Consider the following 22,964-nt stretch of genomic DNA (forward strand, 5'->3'; position numbering starts at 1 on the left):
TCCTGTGATGCAAAGCTGAATTTTCAGCATCATTTCTCCAGTCTTCAGTGTCACATGATCCTTCAGAAATCATTCTAATATGCTGATCTGCTGCTCAAGAAACATTTATGATTATTTTCAATGTTGAAAACAGTTGTGTACTTTTTTTTCAGGATTCCTTGATGAATAGAAAGTTCAAAAGAACAGCATTTATCTGAAATACAAAGCTTCTGTAGCATTATACACTACCGTTCAAAAGTTTGGGGTCAGTAAGAATTTTTATTTTTATTTTTTTGAAAAGAAATTAAAGAAATGAATACTTTTATTCAGCAAGGATGCATTAAATCAATCAAAAGTGGCAGTAAAGACATTTATAATGTTACAAAAGATTAGATTTCAGATAAACACTGTTATTTTGAACTTTCTATTCATCAAATAATCCTGAAAAAAAATATTGTACACAAATATTTTGTACAATTGTACACATTAAATGTTTCTTGAGCAGCAGATCAGCATATTAGAGTGATTTCTGAAGGATCATGTGACACTGAAGACTGGAGTAATGATGCTGAAAATTCAGCTTTGCATCACAGGAATAAATTACTTTGTGAAATATATTCAAATAGAAAACAGTTATTTTAAATTATAATAATATTTCACAATATTACTGTTTTTACTGTATTTTTAAATAAATAAATGTAGCCTTGGTGAGCAGACGAAACTTCTTTTAAAAACATAAAAAATCTTAGTGGTTCCAAACTTTTGGACTGTACTGTATGTATATATATATATATATATATATATATATATATATATATATATATATATATATATAGTTGACGAGAGAAAGCAAGAATAACATCTGAAAGTCTTCTATTTACAGATAAATTATAGCTAAGCCTAAAAGTGCAATGAACCTATTAGATGTTTATTGGTAGGTTTAGTGAAGCACGCTGTTAGTGGCTGGTGTTTAATGACTGGGGGCCTCATTAAGAGCTGCAATGCATTGTGGAGCCATGCTTCTGGTAGTTGATGTTGCTGGATAAGACTTTAAACTCTGACTCCAGCCTTGCTCGCTTCAGCAAGCTCTTCAGATACAGCACACTGCACATCCAGGCCCAGTGTGACACGATCCATCATTTTGAGTCAGAAAACACCAATAAGACAGCTTGTAAATAAACTTTACAGAAGAGCATATCGCAATTTTAAATATATTATTAAATATATGCATTATATTTTTTTTATGCAACCTGGTATTTAGGATGATTTATTATTTATAGGATGCTTATACTGTACATATATATTTAGGCTTACAATGAATGCTTGAATAAATCTCTTCTAAATATGCCATATAGTCTAAAATGTTTGTTTGAAAAATTAGTACAGTATATCTCAGTAATGGTTTAAAGAAACAATATTTGAAAGTTTCCCTTTTCAGTCTCTATAAAACTCATCAAAAGTTATTTTATTCATCAAAAGTCATTTTATTCAACCCCTTTACATCACAAGATGGCTTTGATTTAACCACAGGAATTTAAATATTTAACCCTCTGGTCCTCTTTTGCAATTTTGACATCTTAGAGTGTCACCCCTTCATTGATGTGCACTTTTTTCTGCACAGTGGCTGATTTGTAGTTTGTACCACCAAAAGATTTTCTGAATTTTCGTATTTTTTCGTATTTCCCATTTTTGACTGCAAAGGAGCCATGTGTGACTTTTTTTTCGACCATTTAACATATCCAAATCATGTCCATGATTTTTTTTGTGTTCACATAGCTAATGCGTCAAAGTCACCAAGTGTCATCTCACTCTGATAAATCAAAAAAATTAAAAATTTCAAAACGTAAAAATTTTTGGTAATTTTCGACGGAAGAGGACCAGTAAAAGAATAAAACACATCGATATGTTCATACAAAAATACATTTTCTTCGAATGAAATGCATGCAACAGGGCAAGATTGGGAACTGCGTCCAACACTATGTGAAAATTAGAGAAATGAGAAAAAGAGAGATTTGGCATCTACTGATCTCACATCTTGAAACTGAGCTAGCCAAATGAAAAGGCATTAAGTGTTCCCTCTACTACTTCTTGCTCTCAGTTTCTCAGCACATGCCATGTGGCCAGTGTTTGAATATCTACTGAGCCAAACAGACAGAAGTCTTGTCTCTGAACACAAGCAGCAGCAGGACAGAGTTTGGCCTTGCCTGTCTCTCACTCTGCCCTGCAGGCTACAACACAGACACATAGAGCAAGAATGAGGACAGAGAGAGAGAGAGAAACCAACCAGACAAACAGAGTGAAATGAGATTTAATGGAGGTGCATAATGTCTACAAAGACAGAGAGAGAAAGAGAGAGGAGAGATGAAGAAAAGAGAGGACAAGCAATCAATGAGAAAATGGTACTTGAAGTTTTTTTTTTCCCCTGGAAAGTGACAATACTGACAAGATAGAAAACGATAGGGGAAAGACCAAGATCGAGTTCACACTGCAATGATACCTTCTTATTACAAATTCTCACAATGGCAGTAAATTATTCATAATTCGTTGATTCTACTTCTTTGTTATCTTTTAAATTTTCAGGTCTTCCAGGTTTGTGGAATTGTAAACACAGACCAGCCACTCGTCATGAGCCAATCACTGACAACTAAGACCCACACAGCATTTGATCACTGGATTTACAGAAATCACTTCACTTCCAGAAGTGTTTTCTCAACATTGCAACACTGCATATCTAATTAACCCATGACAAACACATCAATTATTGTTTGAATTATCACTCAGTGAGTCATTTAACCATGTATTACTGTCTTTGGAAGGCTTTTGTCTCTCAAACACATTAAAATATACAAATTAACATCATTTCATATTTATAAGCAATGCAGGGATTCCCCACCTTTTTTTTGTCAGCTGAACCTCTTTTCCTTAATATATTTATATCTTTATATCTTTTATTCGTTTTTAGTACATGTTTTATTTGGATTGTTTTTATTTTAAAATGGTTTATTTTAATTTTACATTTTATAACTTAATTACTTAATAGATTTTCATTAAAAGATTCTCATGAACCCCTGCAGTTCCATTATAAAGCTTCTTCTCTTCAGTTCACTTCACTCATTTTCTATAGAGTTCAGGTCAGGGAACTGGGGCGGCCATGGCAGAAGCATTATTTTTGTGCTCAGTGACACATTTTTGTGTTGATTTTGATGTTTGTTTTGGATCATTGTCCTGATGGAAGATCCAACCATGGCCCATTATTGGATTTCTAGCAGAAGTGGTCAGGTTTTGATTTTTTATCTGTTGGTATTTGCTAGAATCCATTATACCATGTATCTGAACAAATGTCCAGGACCTCCAGCAAAAAAATAGGCCCACAACATTAAAGATCTAGCAGTATATTTAACTGTGGGCATTGGGTACTTTTTATCCCTGTTTGCACCAAACCCATGTGGTGAGTTTGCTGCCAGAAAGCTCTTTTTTAGTTTAATCTGACCATAGAACCAGATTCCTTTTGAAGTTACAGTTGTGTCTGACAACTGAATATGCTGGAGATTGTTTTTAGATGAGCGAGGAGGATTTTTCTTGAAACCCACCCAAACAACTTGTGGTGATGTAGGTGCTGTTTGATCATTTTTTTTAGGCTTTCTGACCCCAAGACTCAATTAATCTCTGCAATTCTCCAGCTGTGATCCTTGGAGAGTCTTTGGCCACTCAAACTATCCTCCTCATCTTGCATTAAGACAATATAGAAACATGTCCTCTTCCAGGCAGATCTTTAGTTGATTGTGGCCAACGTGCACTGGAGAAAAAAAAAATCATAATGTGAATTTCCCCCCACTTTAAATTGTTTCGTTTTAATGATCAAAAGGATAAACAATGCAGATTTATTTTCACAGCCACCTTTGCTCATATTTACCAAGGGTGGCAATAATTCTGGAGATGACTGTATGTATGTATGTATGTATTAGGGCTGGGACAATACATCGATTCTCGATTCACAATACAAAGAATCTAGAGCGATTCTGATATTTTCCTATGTATCGTGATCCTCCCTCGAATCGAGCTTAGTTTTTAACAATGGATACCACTACGTGCTTTAGAAACACACTCTGCTACTCTGCTTGCTTCCAATTCCTTTACACACACCACTTAAACTAAAAATAATAATTTATAAAGTTCGAAAAGGTTGAAGCTAATTACAAACCCGATTCCAAAAAAGTTGGGACACTGTACAAATTGTGAATAAAAACAGAATGCAATGATGTGGAAGTTTCAAATTTCAATATTTTATTCAGAATACAACATAGATAACATATCAAATGTTTAAACTGAGATAATGTATCATTTTAAGGGAAAAATAAGTTGATTTTAAATTTCATGGCATCAACACATCTCAAAAAAGTTGGGACAAAGCCATGTTTACCACTGTGTGGCATCCCCTCTTCTTTTTATAGCAGTCTGCAAACGTCTGGGGACTGAGGAGACAAGTTTATGAATAGGAATGTTGTCCCATTCTTGTCTAATACAGGCTTCTAGTTGCTCAACTGTCTTAGGTCTTCTTTGTCACATCTTCCTCTTTATGATGCGCCAAATGTTTTCTATGGGTGAAAGATCTGGACTGCAGGTTGGCTATTTCAGTACCCGGATCCTTCTTCTACGCAGCCATGATGTTGTAATTGATGCAGTATGTGGTCTGGCATTGTTATGTTGGAAAATGCAAGGTCTTCCCTGAAAGAGACGATGTCTGGATGGGAGCATATGTTGTTCTAGAACTTGGATATACCTTTCAGCATTGATGGTGCCTTTCCAGATGTGTAAGCTGCCCATGCCACACGCACTCATGCAACCCCATACCATCAGAGATGCAGGCTTCTGAACTGAGCGCTGATAACAACTTGGGTTGTCCGTGTCCTCTTTAGTCCGGATGACATGGCATCCCAGTTTTCCAAAAAGAACTTCAAATTTTGATTTGTCTGACCACAGAACAATTTTCCACTTTGCCACAGTCCATTTTAAATGAGCCTTGGCCCAGAGAAAACGCCTGCACTTCTGGATCATGTTTAGATATGGCTTCTTTTTTGACCTATAGAGTTTTAGCCGGCAACGGCGAATGGCACAGTAGATTGTGTTCACCGACAATGTTTTCTGGAAGTATTCCTGAGCCCATGTTGCAGTGCCGTCTAAGGGCCCGAAGATCACGGGCATCCAGTATGGTTTTCTGGCCTTGACCCTTACGCACAGAGATTGTTCCAGATTCTCTGAATCTTTGGATGATATAATGCACTGTAGATGATGATAACTTCAAACTCTTTGCAATTTTTCTCTGAGAAACTCCTTTCTGATATTGCTCCACTATTTTTTGCCGCAGCATTGGGGGAATTGGTGATCCTCTGCCCATCTTGACTTCTGAGAGACACTGCCACTCTGAGAGGCTCTTTTTATACCCAATCATGTTGCCAATTGACCTGAATAAGTTGCAAATTGGTCCTCCAGCTGTTCCTTATATGTACATTTAACTTTTCCAGCCTCTTATTGCTTCCAGTCCCAACTTTTTTGGAATGTGTAGCTCTCATGAAATCCAAAATGAGCCAATATTTGGCATGACATTTCAAAATGTCTCATTTTCAACATTTGATATGTTATCTATATTCTATTGTGAATAAAATATAAGTTTATGAGATTTGTAAATGATTTCATTCCTTTTTTATTCATAATTTGTACAGTGTCCCAACTTTTTTGGAATGAAAATGAAATGTAAATGGAATGAAACAGCCGGAATCTTCATCAAAAGTTATGCTTTCTAGCTATTAGAGGCCACATCATTGCATTCTGTTTATATTCACAATTTGTACAGTGTCCCAACTTTTTTGGAATCGGGTTTGTAGTCTATAAACACTTCAAGGCATCATTTAAGTCTTTGCTCATCTCTGCAGCTTCTCTCCTGTTTGTTCATTCACTTCTCCCTTTCTCAAAAAAAAAAAAAAAAAAAAAAAAAAAAAAATCACTATCTCTCCATTACAGCAACTTCTGATCCCAAACCAGCTCAGTGAAATCGAGGTAGAGATATGTTGCACAGAGCACTCAGCACTTGTATCGATTCCAGCCTGATCTTTTTCAGATTTTTTTTCACATTTTCTGTGAGTTGCCACATTATTTAATCAAAGCAGACCGGAGGCCAGCAATGATTCCAGCAGCAGTGCCCAGAGCAGCCTCATTTTTATCCATTCATACGACACACTCACAACAGTGCTGCATCAAGTGTAAGAATTCACCTCACTTGGATTTTCATAAAAGTGTGTTGTGTTAAAGCCTGGAATTAAATGCTTTTCATTTTTTATCATTTGATTTACACAAAATGCGTTTCAAAGTTATATTAATTCCAGGCTCTTCATAATGCAGTTAATTGTTCACACTACTACAAATGTTATGCCATCTGATGGGAAAAAGTCATTTTAATTTCAGGTTACAAAACTGTAAAATGTGGAAAGTCTAAATGCTAAATGAGGGAATCCGCTGAGAGCAGGGACCAGGTGATAGCAAAAATAACTTTTAACTTTATTTGCCGGAGGGGGAAGGAGGAAAGGAAAAAAAAAAATTGTCCTTGAGCTGCTAAAAGTTCTCACAAGCAGGCTAACAAAGTCATCTGCTGTATCACCTGATCAAAGGTCTCTGTCTCCATTGAATATTCTCACATACAGTAAACTGAAATATGGCCCATTTTTAACAATCTAAGTGCATGGTCTGAAGCGCATGGCACAAGTGCATTTAGGGCGTGTCCAAATCCACTTTTGCTAGTTTAACGATGGGAAAAATGGTCAGCGTGCCCGGCACATGGTCTAAAAGGGTTGGTAATGAGTAATGGGTGTGTTTTGGACATAACGTGCAATAAACCAATCAGAGGTAGGGCTGGGCGATATATCGCATGTGATTGTCACGCGCATTTTGTCAGTAAAGCCGGTTCCCTGATTACCACGAAATCACCATCACCTGCTTTCAAATGGAGCGGCATTTAATAGACAGAGCCGTAGATCACTGACAAGCTACGCAATATCGCGTTCATTATCGAAGGCAATTCATCTGCGATATTGCGTGGCTTGTCAGTGAACTACGGCTCTGTCTATTACGTGACACGTGACAATCGCATGCGATATATCGCCCAGCCCTAATCAGAGGCTCATTTCCCATTCCCTTTAAAAGCCAGTTGCGCTCGCGCCATGGCGGAATTTTCAAGTGGAAAAACTGAACGCTTCTCTAGCGAGAAAACGGATCTGCTCATGCACAAGGTTAAAGCAGACCATCTACGGGACAAGCCAGATTCCACCAAATCATTTTTATCTTTATGCACACAATAATAATCTTTTACATTGTAATCCTTTTATTTTTAATATTTGGCATGTTTGTGTGCTGCTACGAGTTGTGCACCCGCATATAGGCACATATTACTAACGCTCTTTAAATAACAAAAAAAACATTGCGCCATTGACTTTAGATCAGGTTTCAGTTGGTCAGTGGCGCAGTCTATTTCAGTTGCCTAAAATTGCAACGCGCCAACAATGCGCCTGAACACACCTCGTTTTCAGACCAGCATGCCCATGGGAGCACAAATAGGTGCAAATGAATTTGCTATTTAAACAACGTGGTGCAGGACATGAAAATGATAATTACGTCAGGCTGAAACTAGCAAAAAACACATGCGTAGGGCCCATTTTGTTTGATGTGAAAGTGATTTACTAACTCCTGCATAAGCAAAACTCACACTGTTATTAAAATGCAACTCAGTTTTGTGTGTGTGTGTCACACATTTTTGTGACATATCAGGACACAAATTTGTATAATGACATGGGTATCACATAGGTATTAAAAGGAGAGGGTGACTTATGAGGACATTACCCAATGTCCCCATTTTTCTAAAGCAGTGGTTCTCAAACTGGGGTAGGCGTACCCCTGGGGGTACGTGAATTGACAAAAGGGGTTACGCGAACAAAATGCTGAGTAGTTCATTTAACTCTACCTTAAAGTAATATTAAAACAGAGCATGTATTTCTAACTGGCAAAATGCCGTAAATCCATTACATTTAATAAAAATTAACACATCTTTTGCAGTCAAAAATGACTGCATCCACAGAAGCAGCATGCATATGATAGATTGTGTGCAGAATCTGCTGCCTTAATGCCGTTCTCCACAATGCAGCTTTGTAAAAGTGGGGATTTAGCATGAAGAACAAATATAGACACACATAATGGATTCATTTCGATTTAAGACTCAAACTTTCTCAGATACAAAAACATACCTTGTGTGAGTTCTTGTATTTAATGATGATAACGTGCAAGAACACAATTGTTCCCAAATATTCACATGACTGCAAACGTGACATTATTATACAACAGTTCAAAACACAAAATGTACATTTTAAAAACAGTGCTGTCAGTAATTAAACTATTTTGCAACAAAAAAATATTTCTAACGAAACTACAGCAGAACTACAACACACGTCTATGTTTTGCGAACAATTCTGCGGCTTTGAACGAATCGTGGGAGTCAATGATTCAATGATTCATTCACAGCCACTTGCTTCGTTACTGAATGATTGACTCGATGACTCACTCATAAAAACAGTGACTTGCTGCCACCTACTGGCGGTTTTAGTTTAATATTTAAAAGTATCACTTCGTTTTACCATCATTGCATATTTCTCTATTGAACATTTTTTATTTAAAACATATTTTTTATAAAGTTATTCATAAAGGTAAAAATACACACTGGAAAATCAATTTAGGGGCAAATATTGTCTCTTGATGTAAAAGGTGTGACTGCAGTCGAAATGTAAGAGAGGGGGTACGCAGAAGGATGGTAAATCCCTTCAGGGGGTACTCCAAGCTAAAAAGTTTGAGAACCACTGTTCTAAAGGCTTATAAATCATACAGAACGAGTTTTTTTGAGAAAGTAAAAATGTGCACAGTTTTCTGTGATGGGTAGGTTTAGGTGTAGGGGTAGTGTAGGGCGACAGAAAATATGGTTTGTACAGTATAAAAAAAATTACGCCTTTGGAATGTCCCCACAATTCACAAAAACAAACGTGTGTGTGTGTGTGTGTGTGTGTGTGTGTGTGTGTGTGTGTGTGTGTTTTCCCATTACTTCATATGAACAAGACACTTGGGTAATGGGAAGAGCCAGTAGCATGTTGCTCTTAAATATTTACAGACAATATTGCTTAACATTGTTCAGGAAAAAGAGAACAAATATTGCCTTTAAAACTGCTGTGCCAGAGTAATTTTAGGTTAGATAATACAGCTAATACTGCATTAAACATCACCATCATTTCTTAATATTTTAACTTTGTTCTAGCCATGCTCCTCTACAGCAAACAAAGACCAGGCCTTTTGCAGCTTTAATAACCAGTATTTGGGTAAAGAAAAGAAAAAAAAAAAAAAAACTTTTTTCCTAATTTACTAAATGAATCCCCAGAGGCCTTCAGATTACATTTACAAGCTAATTTGGTAATTAGAGAACACTAATCAAACAGTATTGATGAGAAAAAGAGACTCACTGCTCTTGGCAGGATAAGTCATCTAAAACTAAACAATAACACAAAGTTAGGATAAAAAAAAAAAAAAAAAAACAGTATTGCTCATTCTAATCAATCTGCCTTAAAGGATCTTATTGTTTATTCTTAAATGTTCTCTCATAAAAACAACAACCGAAAACATTACACCACTTAAGTTGGTTTTGAAATGACCATATGCATCAATTGGGTTAACATATGTGGCTCATTAAGTCTACTGGACTAATTAACCTCACGAAAATGTGACTGCTTAATTTATGGAGGGTCACAGAGAAACACTCTATTACACCAGAATATTGGAGTTTCCACCTCAATCGACAGGAGTGGTTGTAGCTGTAAGTACTTCTGCTTTCAAGCTATATTGAAAGACAATGAACCATATAACTGTCCACCAGCTCAGAACGCAACCTACTGTATGAGTGTATAGTATTGCTGTGCGGATTACGATTGCACAGAATGTTGTAACACCATGTACATACAGACAATACTTGATTTTAAGGCACACCACTATTATTCCTGTATATTAAACCTTAGTGCATAACTCACCCACCCAAATATCCAAGCAAACACCTAACAATACCACTCACATTTTCTTCGAACGTTTTGGCCCGTCACTTCAAGAAACATGCTCTGATTGTGGAAAATTGGACAGCATTATTTACAGCAGATTCTCACGATTAAAATGAGCCATTAGCATAATCCAATAAGCCAATCACCAAATATTGCTCACGCAATTACGACACATAAAACCCCACAGGCGCACAGATGCTAACTAAAACTAAAATGTAGCTATCACTTGGCATTTAGAACTTCATGAAATATGCATAGATTGTAGAAAACGGCACATCATTACTTACAGTGGATTCTCCTGATTGAAATGAGTCCAAGATCAACATAATCCAATAAACCGATCGCGAGTTACTCCACGTGAAAGAACAATTTTAAAATTGCCCATCAGGGGGTGCCAATGGATAAACAAAAAGGTTACCTTGGTTCCAAATGCTGTAACTTTTGATTTCTTTATGCTATCACCACAAAATTTGATCCAGATCACATATAGAAGAACAACACCAAAAAAAAAGAACCTTATTTCCTCTCTGTGTTATTGCATGTCAAATATGAAATATATGTGATATTTCCCTTCAGCAAACTTTTATTTTTTTGTCTTTATCAGCAGTTTCTCAGCATGAGAATATCCAAATTATTATTATTTTTTTTTTATGTGAAAAGTTTTCAATCAAACGATACCAACTTTTGACTCTCCTTGCTATAGTTTTGGAGTTACGAGTCTTTACTTTTTGTCACTCAGAAAAAAAAAAACTCTGAAAATACCCTCAGGGCTTAAGGGGTTAATAAATGTTAATTTCCAACAAAATTTGGGTTCATTTTAAGCAAGCAATACAGTAATTTTTAAACAATAGTTGAGTTAAATGAAACTACCCAGCAGGTTGGGCAAACATTTAACCCAACCGCTGGGTTAAAACATCCCAATTGCTGGATTTGTCTTTTGTCCAACTTGGGTTGTTTTTAACCCAGCATTTTTAGTGCGTTGTTCTCTGACAAAAATCAAATAGAATTGATCAAATATTCATCAAATAAAAAAGTCACAGAGTGGATAAAAATTTCCATTGACTGAATCCAATGATAGGATTTTAAAAGAAAAAAGGCAGCTGCAGACATATTTTGGAAGTTAGCTCTGACATTATTGTTCTCTTTTACAAACCAGCTCACCAGGGTTGTGGCCACGTTTTTCTACAAACTCAATATCTACATTTATTTGTGCAATACACCTTTGTCTGATCGAAAACATTCCGAGGAGTCTCATCTGCTCCAATCATTGAACTTGACACTGCAATCGGATGCAGTCAAATGAGAGCATCACTAGAGGAAGGTTTTGGTAAATCTGGTCTCATAGGGTGGCAGTGGCCCCAGGAAGCATTTAAATAATGTTTAAGGTCCGAGCAACTCTGAGGAGACAGACAAAACTTCCCTATCCGTGCATACAGCACTTTCTTCTCAATCAATGGTTAACTGATCGTTTGAGCGCATGTGTGCGTGTGTGTGTGTGTGTGTGTGTGTGAGAGAGAGAAGAGAGAGAGAGAGAGAGAGATTGCTCACCCTAGGTTTCAACAGCTGGCAGTCTATGCAAGTCCACTCACACAGCTATCAAGCATCGAATTCCACGATGGAAATGATGGATCAAACAGGCACACACACAGACACACACCTGCGGTGAGAGATAAAAGACAGCTTGATTGCATCTGAAAGATATAATATGAACTCCTTTGGTAGCTCTGTTGAGCCCATGACATTATAAGCAATCATCCCTGTGTGGCATCCTTTAACCACAAAACATCCAATCACACGGCCTGGCAGGAAGTTACACTGACCTGTGAGATTCAAGCCATTACTAAAAATAGGAAGGAAACGTGAGAATTTTTCAAAAGACCCACAAGATGGAATTCTCCATCCATCATATTAAAACACAACTACGCACATAATCATACAAATCAGCTGATTAAAGGGTTTCTGCAAGCTATAGAAAATAATGACGGACTACTGATGAAGAATTTCCAGTTAGCGTCTTTAAATGAAGCTAATTGAGTACATTGTGTTCAGTGATCAGTGTTAGGTAACTAATGGCAACATAGCTACTTTGTTGAATGCCCAAGGCCATGTTTGCACTGCAAAAATGGTTGTCACTTCTCCTGTTAGAGCTTAATCTTATTCTGCAGGCAGAGTCACTGGCATATGTTTAGGATTGACAACCATATTTACAAACAGGTGTGACTCTTAAAGAAATGTCAAATGGCTTTTCTATTCTCACGATATTTGTGAACAAAGCCTGGATCCATATACTGTCACTAATGGCATAACACCAGAGTTTAATCACAATCAACACAATATTATTTAATAGAAACAGCCACCCTCATTATTTAGCACTCTAAAACAGCACTGAATTTGCAAGAAAATAACGGACGTACGGAGGTCACTCACAAAAAGTCTGTTTCTCTCCAACATGCTGCACCTGTATGTCTTTTCATTTGTTAATATTATGTAGATAAAATGGATAACACCAAACATGTAAACTGTTGGAATTGATGGTAATCAAAAAGTTGCTTTGACTATCATATTTAACATCACCAACATTACACAACTTCTGTAACAATCATTTAAAAATGCAGCGGTATTCAGCTGACACTGTCCACTGGAATGCTTTAAAAAAAAAAAAGTATTTAAAAATGTCAACACTTTATATACACTACCGTTCAAAAGTTTGGGGTCAGTAAGATTTTTTAATGTTTTAAAAGAAGTATCTTCTGCTCAACAAGCCTGCATTTATTTGATTAAAAATACAAACAAAAACAGTAATATTGTGAAATATTATTCCAATTTAAAACAGCTGTTTTCTATGTCAATATACAGTAAAGTGTAATTTATTCCTGTGATCAAAGCTGAATTTTCAGCATCATTACTCCAGTCTTCAGTGTCACATGATCCTTCAGAAATCAATCTAATATGATGATTTGATGCTCAAGAAACATTTATGATTATTATCAATGTTGAAAACAGTTATTTATGTTTTTATTTCATGATGCTATGATGAATAGAAAGTTCAAAAGAACAGCATTTGTCTGAAATCTAAATCTTTTGTAACATTAAACACTACCGTTCAAAAGTGTGGGGTCAGTAAGAATTTTAATTTTATATTTGGGGGATAGAAATAAAATTAATCAATACTTTTATTCATCAAGGATGAGTTAAATTGATCAAAAGTTACAGTAAAGACAATTATAATGTTAGAAAATATTCTATTTTAAATAAATGCTGTTCTTTTGAACTTTCTATTCATCGAAAAATTTTGAAAAAAAATTGTACACAACTGTTTTCAACATTGATAATAATAATGAATGTTTCTTGAGCATCAAATCATCATATTAGACTGATTTCTGAAGGATCATGTGACACTGAAGACTGAAGTAATGATGCTGAAAATTCAGCTTTGATCACAATAATAAATTACACTTTACTGTATATTGACATAGAAAACAGCTGTTAAATTGTATTAAATTGTATTAAAACAGCTAACAATAATATTTCACAATAAATAATATTAATCAAATAAATGCAGGCTTGGTGAGCAGAAGATACTTCTTTTAAAACATTAAAAAATCTTACTGACCCCAAACTTTTGAACGGTAGTGTATATATATATATATATATATATATATATATATATATATAAGGTTCTATACAACATCAGTCAATGCAATAGATAACATGAAATAAATTAACAATAATTTTACAGTACTTTAATTTACATATATTCTAAAACATTTTAACATTTCATAATGTATAAATAAAATGAATTATGCAAAGTGCCCCAATGATTTTAAAGGTTTGGAGTTGCTTTTATAAATCTACATGTGTCCAAGGTCAAAAAAAACACTTAAAAGATTAGTTCATTTCAGAATTAAAATTTTCTGATAATTTACTCACCCCCATGTCATCCAAGATGTTCATGTCTTTCTTTCTTCAGTCAAAAAGAAATTAAGGTTTTTGAGGAAAACATTCCAGGATTTTTCTCCATATAGTGGACTTCACCAGGGTTCAACGGGTTGAAAATCCAAATTGCAGTTTCAGTGCAGCTTCAAAGGGCTCTACTCAATCCCAGTCGAGGAATAAGGGTCCTGTCTAGTGAAACGATTGGTCATTTTCTAAAAAAATAAAAAATTATATATTTTTTAACCACAAACGCTCATCTTGCACTAGGTCTGCAATGCGCCACACATTACGTAATCATGTTGGAAAGGTCACGTGCGATGTAGGCGGAAGTAGCAAGCAATTGTTTACAAAGTGAACGTGCAAAGAATAAGTCAAACGGCCTTTACAAAAAAAAAAGGAAAAAGTTGAAAGACTACAGCCTACGTCAAGCGTGACCTTTCTAACATGATTACATAATGAGTGGCACATCGCAGAGCTAGTGCAAGATGAGCATTTGTGGTTGATGAAAATGACTGATAGTTTCGCTAGGTAAGACCCTTATTCCTCTGTTGGGATCGTGTAGAGCCCTTTGAAGTAGCATTGAAACTGCAATTTGGACCTTCAAACCATTGGTAGACACTGAAGTCCACTATATGGAGAAAAATGCTGGAACGTTTTCCTCAAAAACCTTAATTTCTTTTCGACTGAAGAAAGAAAGACATAAACATCTTAGATGACATGGGGGTGAGTAAATTATCAGGAAATTTTAATTCTGAAGTGAACTAATCCTTTAAAATTTCTAATATACATTGTATATCACCTCATTTCTCAAAGAGTCCCCTCCTTTCCGTGAAATTATTCTGCTCTTATTGGTCAGATGGCCCAGTCCATTGTGATTTGTCTACTCTGCACTGACTGGTTAGATGGCCCAGTCTGTTGTGATTGGTCTACCTTTACCACGCATGTTGGAAATGAAACGCCTATTACCATATCTGGATTTCAGCGCCGGAGGCTTCCACAGCACTTGATACACAGTCATACAAACAACGACATCAGTTTTTCCGCAAGTCCTCATCCTTTAGTGTATGCAAAGTGGATTGAAGTGCTGATAACAGCGTCTTCTCAACATGTCGACAACACAAACCAAATTCTTCCAGGCCTCTGTAAAATTTTGCAGACATTTTACATTCAAGAGCAGGATTTATAAATACTAATATAGATTAATTAATGTTGTTGTTTATTTTTATGTTAATGAACTTAATCCTATTAGTAACAATATTTTCTGCAATAAAAAGGGGGAAAACAATCTAAAAATGCATTTATATTAGACATATTAGACATTAATTCTTCAGTTTTAATGCCGTTGAGATATATATGAAATATATTTTTTACAGTGAGCTGTATGCTAAGCAAAATATATTAATAAATAAATAGATTTAAATAATTCATTCTGCAGTGCAACAGGCACACATAAACACACACACATTTCCACACAATCCTACAAGCACTGGTGTTTCTCATACAACATCATATAGCATTTCAGAGTGTTTGTGAAACTACAAGTGCCTTGCAGCAGAAAACAGACTCATATCACTGTAATTGACTTGAATGGCTCATGGTTTGTTAAAAAGATTCTCCTGGCATCATGCTAAATTTTCATCAGGTAAGAGAATAAAAGACGTACTCTCAAAGTTATGCAGTTATTCACATCTTTAGTCTAGCAGTACACAACTCAATAACACTACCCAGAGGCATTTCTATTCTAGTGCTTTTTCAGCATGTAGATCCAAATACATGCTTCACAAAACATCACATGCATTTTTAGAAATGCTAAAGATCAATTTCCCAACAGACTCTGAGGGTTTTCTTCCTGAAATTTTGTACAGGTATAAATACAATGAATTCATGACAGAGGCAAATAATTAAAGTAATTCTAGTTTGTACACAAAAAGTTTCAACCCACGTACAAACCCAGAGGTTCACTACACCATCGAAACCTTAAAGGTGTAGAGCATTGATTCCCAACCATGTTCCTGTAGGCTCCCCAACACTGCATATTTTCATTTAAGGTCTTTCATTTCAAAGCTGATGATATGAATCAGATGTGTCTGAGAAGTTAACTTGGCCAATAAGCATATTTTGTTGGTAATTTTCCACCAGACAAAAGGTGGCTGTGAAATGAATAAGACCATTATTAAAGGTCCCGTTTTTCATGTTTTTTTGAAGCTTTGATTGTGTTTATAGTGTGCAATATAACATGTGTTCATGTTTCGCGTGTAAAAAAACACAGTATTTTTCACATAATTTACTTATCTGTATACCGCTGTTTCCACTGTCATAAAAACGGGCTGATGACTTCCTTGTTCTATGAAGTCCCTCCTTCAGAAATACGTAACGAGTTCTGATTGTGCCAGCGGTTCCTGTGTTGTGATTCGACAGCAGCTTAGCGCACCTTGCCCGGAAAGTGCTGCACATAGTTTTACATGTGGATTATAATTTTCGGGAACCGAGTTAAACATAAATTGTAACCATTGATCTCTAAGTACAGTGTCCCTGGGAAGGCCAAACAAAGGTGATTGGACTGCGGGATGAAAATAACAGCGTTTTGACAACATGGCGACAAACACACTCTACAAACGCAACTCTTGCTCTTCTCCGTGGGAGCGCAACAAGACCACGCCCCCTTTTTTGTGTATTCCTGTGGGCGGAGCTTAGTCAAAAAACTGTTTTAGTGACGTCATTAAAGAAGGAAGTAGAGGGATGTAGTCCAAACTAGCCGTTCGATGTAGGCGACTTCTGTTAAATAAAATATCTCGCTTGGCATTGAACTTTGAGCTTTAAAATTTTACAGATTTTATTTATACTCTAACAACAACATTACACACTAACTAAAGTTTGAAACATGGGATCACGAAGAACGGGACCTTTAAGGGAGTCATGTGAAGGCTTCTTGCCTCTGGGGAGTGTTGATTGTTTTTGATACAATGTTTCATTTGGCCCATGAGAAAAGGGTTGACCATCAATTGGCAGAAGGCCAATGAGAAATTAAATCAAAAGATGTACAGTAGTTGGAAGTTGGTCACCCTTACTAAGAAAATTATCTCTTACATAACCAACACCTGCAATTATATTGGTGAAATGACTGTGGTGGAAAGGTTGGGGAGTACATGGGAAAGATGAGTGGGAGGAGAGCCCCTGTAAATGAGATCATGGAAATAACTGTAGGGGTGGATCTCACACTGTAACAGATAAGAAAATGTATAAAAACTGTGCCCCAGCTAAGAGAGATTCAGATGTGGAGCTGGCATCTCACTTTGTTGCTTGTCAATAAAGTAAAACTCCTGGGACCTGGAACTTCGACTCAGATAATTTTTCTTTGAGACCAGAACTGAAGGGACACAGAGACATCGAATTTGCCACGACAGTACTCACTTGAACTTTTCAAAAAACATTAGTTATTTGCAGTTTTCTGTTATTTAAAGTGTCGAAATATCATGTGGTGCAACCGTCCAACCATAACTTCTGTTTTGGAAATGTCTTTGAAATTACTCTAGATTTATTCAAATTCATTTTCTGCACTATTTGGCATGATTTCCAACATGTTTTGTAATCCTGTACACAACTGCAAAGCATTTGTATTTATATTTCTATCATAATATACAAACAAACTTTGTCCATTTTATTAAATATCATGTGGTGCGACCATCAAAAAACGACCACTTTGGGACTTTCATATTGAAATCCATCCAAAGACGTTGCATCATATACAAATTTGCGAAGGACCCATGGAAGCAGCGAACAGGTTTGTAACTCTGTCTTAAATTGGGGAAAAAATAACATTTTTAATGGCTGTATGTAGTTCCCACTTTTGTCACTCTACATCTCGTTCTTCCGGCAAATTCACTACTTTACAACAAAATAAATGTTAATTGTTAATGCCAAGAACCTGTTCTCCAGAGGAGCTTAAATGTGGGTTAAACTTTAAAGTGTCGAAATATCATGTGGTGCAACCGTCCAACCATAATTTCTGTTTTGGAAATGTCTTTGAAATTACTCTAGATTTATTCAAATTCATTTTCTGCACTATTTGGCATGATTTCCAACATGATTTGTAATCCTGTACAAAACTGCAAAGCATTTGTATTTATATTTCTATCATAATATACAAACAAACTTTGTCCAGCGATGTCCATTTTATTAAATATCATGTGGTGTGACCATCAAAAAACGACCACTTTGGGACTTTCATGTTGAAATCCATTCAAAGACAGGACGTTGCATCATATACAAATTTGCGAAGGACCCATGGAAGCAGCGAACAGGTTTGTAACTCTGTCTTAAATTGGGGAAAAAATAACATTTTTAATGGCTGTATGTAGTTCCCAATTTGTCACTCTACATCTCATTCTTCCGGCAAATTCACTACTTTACAACAAAATAAATGTTAATTGTTAATGCCAAGAACCTGTTCTCCAGAGGAGCTTAAATGTGGGTTAAACTTTAAAGTGTCGAAATATCATGTGGTGCAACCGTCCAACCATAATTTCTGTTTTGGAAATGTCTTTGAAATTACTCTAGATTTATTCAAATTCATTTTCTGCACTATTTGGCATGATTTCCAACATGATTTGTAATCCTGTACAAAACTGCAAAGCATTTGTATTTATATTTCTATCATAATATACAAACAAACTTTGTCCAGCGATGTCCATTTTATTAAATATCATGTGGTGTGACCATCAAAAAACGACCACTTTGGGACTTTCATGTTGAAATCCATTCAAAGACAGGACGTTGCATCATATACAAATTTGTGAAGGACCCATGGAAGCAGCGAACAGGTTTGTAGCTCTGTCTTACATTGGGGAAAAAAATAACATTTTTAATGGCTGTATGTAGTTCCACATTTGGATATCATGTGGTATGACCTCAAAAAAACAATGAATATTGAGTTATTTCTGCAAATATATACTTTTACTACAAATTTCATAGTGACCTTTTGTGGGAAGTTAGCTTGTTTTGTTTCGGTGGCCAATTCAGTGCCTGTAAATTTTGACTGAATTTGAAAATATCATGTGGTGCGACCACTGCAGAGTGTTTTATAAAAATATTTTTTTCTAAAAATAATATTTCAGACAAAAATATTTCAGACAGTTTATGTATGTATTGTACAATATGAGAAAAATGTAAAACAAAATTGTTCAGAGCATGTAATTTGGTTTGTGTGACGAAGCGGGAAACAGGTTCGAATCCAAATGCAAGCTTTTATTAGATAAGAGCGTAGTCGTACAGGCCAGGTCAAAACAGGGGTAAACAGGAACAGCAAGGGACAGGCAGAATCGTGGTCACAGTACAGGCAGTAGATCGGGGCAGGCAGATATCACTCACAGGTCAGGAAACAATACACAGACCAAAGGTATGCAGCAGAGAATCATAAACGGGTAACAGACAGGATCGGAGACAGGCAGACAGAATAACAACGCTCAGAAATGTAACAGAATTAACAAGACTTCGCAATGATGTGTCTTTTATAATCCGGTTAATGTGCTGCAGCTGGGTGTGGTGATTAGTGATTAGTGTGGAGCGTGTACAGGTGACTGACAGGGAGGATTATGGGAATTGGAGTCCGGGAAGTGACAGGAATCATGACAGTTTGGTTTGGTAAGTATGCATTTGTTTATTTATTTATGACTATTTCAGTCTATTTTACCAGATGCCACTGCCAAGCAAAAACCGCTGGCCATAAAACTGCTGGCGTGTTAATTCTGACCCCGTATAGCAAGAATGGAGTTACACCTTGCTAGGAGAAGAGTGAAATGTTATTAATATCTGTTTTCTATGTGAATAGTAAACTGAAATTTATTCCTGTGATCAAAGCTGAATTTTCAGCATCATTACTTCAGTCTTCAGTGTCACATGATTCTTCAGAAATCATTAAAGAATTAATTAATTTCAACTTAAATGAAAGTCAGCTTAAATGAAATGGTGCACTTATGTTTGCGATGTGATTTTTTTAAATATAAAAATGTTTATAAAATTTGTGTTCATGAAAATTCTGTGAAATTTTAATAAAATCTGGTTTAAATCTACTTTTTTAATATAAAATTGATTGTTTATTGATCTCTTTAAATAGATTTTCAATTAAATTTAAGGTCTTCATGGAGTGACCACACATCATGTGGTGCGACCAATAATAACAGTAACTGTATTAAATTAAAAATAAAATATCTAATTTCTGTGGCTGAAATATGAATCACTGCAGTATGCTTAAAGGATTAGTCCACTTTTAAATACACTTTTCCTGATAAATTTACTCACCCCCATGTCATCCAAGATGTTCATGTCTTTCTTTCGTCAGTCGAAAAGAAATGAAGGTTTTTGAGGAAAACATTCCAGGATTTTTCTCTTTACTGTGGATTTCAATGGCTACCAACAGATTGAAGGTCAAAATTACAGTTTCAGTGCAGCTTCAAGGGCTTCAAACGATACCAGATGAGTAATAAGGGTCTTATCTAGTGAATTGATCGGTCATTTTCGAAAAAAATACAACCGTTTATGCTTTATAAACAAAATATCGCCTTGATCGTACTTTCCGCTTCCGCATTCTTCATAATGCTTACGCTGAATGTTCTACGCCTTCCCTATTCTACTTACGGAAAGAATGCGGCGCCAGCTTCGTTTTTTTCCGTAACTCGAATAGGGAAGGCGTAGGACATTCAGTGTAAGCGTTATGAAGAATGCGGAAGCGGAAAGTACGTTCAAGGCGATATTTTGTTTATAAAGCATAAACAGTTGTATTTATTTCGAAAATGACCGATCGATTCGCTAGATAAGACCCTTATTACTCATCTGATATCGTTTAAAGCCCTTGAAGCTGCACTGAAACTGTAATTTTGACCTTCAACCTGTTGGTAGCCACTGAAATCCACTGTAAGGACAATAATCCTGGAATGTTTTCCTCAAAAACCTTCATTTCTTTTCGACTGACGAAAGAAAGACATGAACATCTTGGATGACATGGGGGTGAGTAAATTTATCAGGAAAAGTGTATTTAAAAGTGGACTAATCCTTTAAAGGTGCTAAATAGGATCTTTTCGTCAACTGAGAAACCAAAGACTGTTAGTGAGTTTTTGAAATGAGCGCATGCGTAAGAACAACCCCCAGCTCATTTCGAGGGAACGCCTCCCAAAACTCGTGCACGAGTATTGGAACATGAGTGTTTGTTTACCACCGGCATTCGCTGTGTCGTGTTAGTGGATTCATTATGTCGGACTCACCACAGGTAACTCATAATCTGCAGTTGTTACTCCCGTCTCCTGACAAAAACATTGCATGCGGCGCCTGTGGAGTGTGGAAAGTTACTGGAGCGTGTAGCCGCACACGTCTCTCACAAGGAACGTCATGGCAGTGATTGATTGACAAGCCAGAGGGCCAATCGTTTACGCGATGATCACGTAAACGATTGGCTGATGTTTTTAAGGCCCTACCTCGTGCACAGATGATGTATATTAATATTATTCCTTTCAGTGCACCTAATAAATAGTCTTTTATCAGTTAGTAAAGACAGTTTCAAGTAATATTGCAAAAATGTATAAAACAAAACATCCTATTTAGCACCTTTAAGTGAATGGTATTTTTAAAACATTTTTATCTGTTTTATGCAATTAACAGGAAAAATAAGTCTGTTAACTACATTAAGAAGGCAACTCAAGTTACAGAGCAAAAATATAAGGTAATTCTTTACAGAATCTCAAATGAACTGCAAATACTTTGCTTCTAAACACTTTAATTTTTGGGAACTTGTAAAAAAAATGTTAAGCATGTTAAAGAAATGAACTAATTTTAAGATAAATCATGGTCGCACCATATGACATGTTTTAAGGATATGGCTAATACATCTAGATTTAAAAAAAAAAAAAAAATCCTTATATGTCATTGACCCATATAGAGATAATAGAGACTGTGGTCTTTAGCTTCCTTGTTAGAGTGCCCGACTCCCATGCCGGTGGACCCAGGTTCGAGTCCCATTTATAGCAGGCGGTTCGAACAGGAGGGGCTACATTTACAACTCCTATACATGCATCCGTGAAATATTGTGAAATACTGAAATACTTTGTTACACTTACAGGCTTCAGGTTTGTATTAGAGCCCAATCTTTATGTACTAGGAAGGAAGTTCTGAGTTCTGAAAGTTATATCCAACTTTTATTATTTCAAAAGTTAAAGAAAAAATCTATGATATTACCCCTTTAAAGGATTGGATATTAAATTTCAGACACACATAGTAGTCTGTAAACTCAGTACACTAAGACACACACCAAAACTGCTGTAGCCTCAGAAATAAGCCTAATTTTCAAAAGCCACAGAAGTATCTTACACAAAAAGAGGAGCTTAATACAATCCTCATTAAAATCTCTGACAGGGAGTTTAACCCACATTTAAGCTCCTCTGGAGAATAGGTTCTTGGCATTAACAATTAACATTTATTTTGTTGTAAAGTAGTGAATTTGCTGGAAGAAACGAAAAACGAGATGTAGAGTGACAAAAGCGCATATTCATATATAATCCTCTATAAAAAATCATACAGTATACATATTTGTTTAACATAAAATCATAAAAACTTTGCAAACTGTGACTAGTACACACAATGAATCCTCCTGAAGTATTATGACTAGTATGATGCACACAAACACCTATTCCACCAAGAGACACTTCCACATCCCAACACATATGCTTAAAGCATTGCTGTCCAATCTACACCATTACAACTCTGTCAACATTCTCACATTTTAAATGCCAGCTTTACGATAGCGTGCATGCGTATATGACTCTATCCAGCCCCTGCGGCTCTCATCTGCTCTAAAAATTAAACACACTCATTAAAATCATGTTTGAGTTGAAGTCAATGTGCAACATAATTACAGCTGAGAGACATACACCA

At 36.0% G+C, this 22,964-nt stretch overlaps 1 protein-coding gene across 1 annotated transcript in view; it reads right to left on the reverse strand.

The window, feature by feature from the left end:
• The window catches only part of shank3a (SH3 and multiple ankyrin repeat domains 3a), a 390,305-nt gene that overhangs the window by 362,627 nt on the left and 4,714 nt on the right, over positions 1 to 22,964 (reverse strand). The window contains exon 2 of the mRNA XM_048169401.1: positions 11,658 to 11,766. The gene's annotated coding sequence lies outside the window, so the exon portion shown is untranslated. The remainder of the gene's footprint in view (positions 1 to 11,657; positions 11,767 to 22,964) is intronic.

This window comes from Megalobrama amblycephala, linkage group LG19 (genome assembly GCF_018812025.1).
Source record: "Megalobrama amblycephala isolate DHTTF-2021 linkage group LG19, ASM1881202v1, whole genome shotgun sequence".
NCBI classification, from domain to species: Eukaryota; Metazoa; Chordata; class Actinopteri; order Cypriniformes; family Xenocyprididae; genus Megalobrama; species Megalobrama amblycephala.